We start from the raw sequence: 4,354 nt of genomic DNA on the forward strand, positions 1-4,354 counted from the left end.
TTCAACTTTTTTACCCGCCCCGCCCCCCACTTCCCATCTGGCAACCATCAGTTTGTTTTCTGAATCTATGAGTTTGTTTGTTTTGTTTATTTTGTTTTTTAGATTCCACATCCAAAACACTAATTTGAAAGATATATGCACCCTTATATCTATCGTAGCATTATTTACAATAGCCAAGATATAGAAGCAACTGAAGTGTCCATCAATAAATGATTGGCTAAAGAAGAGATGGTACATATATACAATGAAATATTCCTCAGTCATAAAAAAAAGAATTAAATCTTACCATTGGCAACAACATGGATGGACCTAGAGGGTATTCTGCTAAGTGCAGTAAGTCAGACAGAGAAAGACAAATGCCATATGATTTCACTTACATGTGAAAATGAAATAGACTTTTTCATATATTTTTTTAATTGAGGAGAACCTCACATTTCACAAAAGCAAAGGCGCTCAAGATCCACAGAAACAGTAATCTGATCCTGGGTGGAATCATTCCTTTATCCTGTGAAAGAAACTCAGGTTTAGGTTACCAAACTTTACTTAAATTGTCACACAGGAGACTGTGCGTTCTAACTATGATCTGTTGACTCCATATTGCTGCCTTGTTTCTGCTTTCTGACATTGACTTTTAAAAGCATTCTATTTCAGTGTCTCAGAAGAGCATTATTATTTTATTTTCCTTAAGAGGAGCAGAGCATTACAAATGTTGCCCCTTTCCTTTCATAGCTGACCTTCAACCAGGCAATTCTACGTGAGCCCTGCTTTGCCCCCATGTAGTTTGTGTAAATTATAAATACTTAACAGCACATATTGATGTCTTGTCTGCACCTCTTAGCAGAGAAAGTAATAGTCTTAATGGGAAAAATCTATGAAATAAGAAATGTCTTCATTTATGATTGTGTTGTAGCCAGCTAATGAATCTTAATCATCTTAGCAACCGCATGATGGAATCAAATTAGTTTTCTGTCCATTTTAGTACCAGACTCGAGAACCTGAAGACATGACTGTTTTAAAATACCTATAAATTTAATTTCTGGTTAATAAGAATCAAAGAATAGAAGCCTAAATTGGACCAGGAAATAAAAACTCAACACAGCTAGATTGCTGGTTCCTAGGAGTTACTGCATTTTGATTCCTGACACATGACATGATTCAGGAGTCAGCATACTTTTTGTAAAGGACCAGATAGTAAATATATTAGGTTGTGTGGGATTTATGGTCTTCATTGCAATTTCTCCACTCTGCTATTGTAGTAGGAAAGTAGCTGTAGATGTTATATAAATAAATGTGTGGCTCTGTTTCAACAAAACTTTATTTACAAAAAACAAGTGGCAAGTCTATGGCCATGCTACCCTGAACAAGCCCAATCCCATCTGATCTTGGAAGCTAAGCAGGTTCGGGCCTGGTTAGTACTTGGATGGGAGACCACCTAGGAAGACCAGGTGCTATAGGCGGAAACATAAATAAATAAATAAATAAGGGATTGTAAGATGACAAGGTCCTTGCAATTTGTAAGGTCAACCAAGGGTCACCTCGCCTATAAATACATACATACATACATACATACATACATACATACATACATAAATAACAAGTGGCAGGTCAAATATGACCCATCGGTTGTAGTCAGCCAACCTCTGGTTCTGCTGCCACTCATTGTCTAGATAATTCCCTGGATTGGACGCACAAGTCATGATGTTTGGTTTGCCTAAACTCCTCACCAGAGCCCCCAAAGCCTTTGTGGCGGGCCCCGACTTCCTCTCAGAAACCACATTTCCTATTCCTTGGACATGCTGACCTTCTTTCTGATCCCCAAGCAAGCCAAGTTCATTCTTACTTCAGCACTTCTATCCTCGCTATCCGAACCCCTATAATAGACTCATGAGAGTTAGCTAACAAAATACAGACTGCATAGATAACTTGAATTTCAGGTAAACCATTGATAACCCTTAGTATTAAGTACATCCTTTGTAACATTTGGGACATAGTTACACTAAAAATCGTTGTTTATCTGAAATTCAAATCTAACTGGAGGTTCTGGTTTTTACTTGTCAACCCTACCCTAGGATATTCTTCCTCCTGTTCTTTATCTGGCTGCCCGCTTCTTGTTTTTCAGTGTAAATGTCAGCTCCTCACAGTGTCCTTTGCTGTGTTCTAAATAAGCCACCTTATTTATTTGGTTTCCCTTTCCAGGCACTTGATCACTCTAGTTATCTTATGTTCTCCATATCTGAAGTTATCTTATTTATTTGATTAGCTGACTATTATCTGTCTCTCTGTGAGACAGGGACCTAACCTCAGGTGTTTCCTATTATATCCCTACTGCCTACAATAGTCTCTAGAATATAACAGGTCTTCAATAATCATTTATTGAATGAGTAAACGAACAAATGAGTGAATGACTCTTAAATCATATTCATTCAAAAGCTAAGTATGCTGAAAGTGATAGAAATATGAATAAAGCTAAGATGGATTGAGCCCTAAGTGTGTACCAGGCCCAGGTGCTTAATCTCTCCTATACTCCAAAAGCTCAGGAAGGAAGCGGATCCTCAATTGAAAGAGGAGACAAGGCTCATTAAGTCTACTTGACCGGTTTGAGTTCTAAGGAGTAGGAGGTAGTAGAGGCAGGAATCGAATCAGGGCTGCCGTTTTAACCCAAGACTCTAGAATTTCTAGAACTGCTCAGAAGAGACTTGTGCATATCGAATGTGTGCCTGCTTTCTTTGAATTTCATTCCACTGGAACACTAACAGAAACAGAAGAAAAAAGATTGGCCCATGTGGAAAGCAAAGGCCACTTCACTTTGGTGAAATGACTTCTTCTTTTAAGCTAACTCTTAGCAGCTACAAAATATGCTGAACAAGATTTCAAAATGAGTAGTCATGAAAATAAAACAAAGCAGAACAAAACAGCACATCAGCCCAGGCTTGCTTTTCCTGGAGAATTCTCTGTCCTAAACATACGGACACAGTGACTTGACTTGACCGTGCTGTTCTTCAGACTTCACTTCGCCACATTTGCTAACTTTTCCTTCCCTTTTCTCCAGCATGGTCCAGGATTTTGTCGTCAGAGGTTTGTGTCTTCCAATCCGAAAAAAAGCCAAGAAAATCCATCTTCCCATGTTCTTTGAGTGGGGAGGGTGTTTAGGCATCTCATCACCGTGATCAGAAATGTATTTCTATTCATATTTTTTCATTTGCGGCTGCTGTTGCCCAAAGCGGGTACCCTGTCCCTTGCAGGGGTGGGGGGGAGGGGGGTGGCTCGCGACAGCAAACTACATATAAAGTGATACACACTTTGCTCGGCATCCAAGAACATTGATGTACATCTATAAACTGCACTGACGAAGGATTGATCATATCGATTTTCTTTTCTCCAAGTGCCTCTGTCAGAATGAACACAGAATATTACCTCGTCTTCCAAATCCATAGGCATGTGATTAGATTAGTGCAGTTCTGTAAGTGCCAGCCATGGTCACTTTTGCAATATATTTTTTCTTGTAGAAGATGCAGAAGAATGGGATAAAAAAAAATCACGTTACATTCTAAAAAAATTCTTCGAATTCACTGTCTACTCCATGGCTGTCCTTTAAAAGTGTGAGTGAGAAACATTTTTTGCAGCAGTTTTAAAACGCCTTAGATTATGAATGAGGAAAGAAAACAAAGTTTGCAAACTAGGACTGGTTCGTCAATTTGTGGGTAATGGTGATGCATGAAAGAGCAATGCTTGCTCAGATGGTCACTCTGAGCCTTCTTCACCCCTGAGTAGTTATTCGAAGCTGATTTCTTCCTGAGAGTGAGGTGGGCTCGATCTAGGTTTTTCTCTGAATTACAGCATCTGCCATGACAATCTCCCTGGCTCCAGAAATTCATTTCAATGGGGCTGTTCTTCCTTTGCCTATTTGTTTCTTTAAAGAGAACCTGCCAGATCTAGCTCTTCCAGAGCAGACGTGGAGGATAAGAAGTGGAGAATACTGGACAGGCGCAGGGTGTCTACATCAGGAAGTCTCAAATGGGTTCAACAATAAACTCCCTTTTTCAATCTGTCCGAATACACCAAAGCCGATGAGGACATCGCCTTAACTGATGCCAGGGAACCACTGATCTCCAAAACCAGGATGCTTCTCGCCACAAATCTCCATTTCCTCTTGTGTCCTGTTTTCTCGAACTCTGCGTATTTGTGCTGATTCTAATGTAAGGGAAAGGTGAAATATTGTGACACCGAAAGCTGAAGGCTTGTTTCAAGGAAGTGTTGAGTTCTGTTATTTCCTTCCTTTCGGCCTCCTAGAATACTCCCTCTTCGGGAGGCGGGAGGCGGGAGGCGGCCGCGAGCCAGAAGTGCTGTGTTTGAC

At 40.1% G+C, this 4,354-nt stretch overlaps 1 pseudogene; it reads left to right on the forward strand.

Moving 5' to 3' along the window:
* The first annotated feature begins 1,338 nt into the window (after positions 1 to 1,338).
* Positions 1,339 to 1,457, forward strand: LOC112478230 (annotated as a pseudogene).
* The last annotated feature ends 2,897 nt before the right edge of the window (positions 1,458 to 4,354 follow it).

Source organism: Pteropus alecto, unplaced genomic scaffold, assembly GCF_000325575.1.
Source record: "Pteropus alecto unplaced genomic scaffold, ASM32557v1 scaffold42, whole genome shotgun sequence".
Taxonomy (NCBI): Eukaryota; Metazoa; Chordata; class Mammalia; order Chiroptera; family Pteropodidae; genus Pteropus; species Pteropus alecto.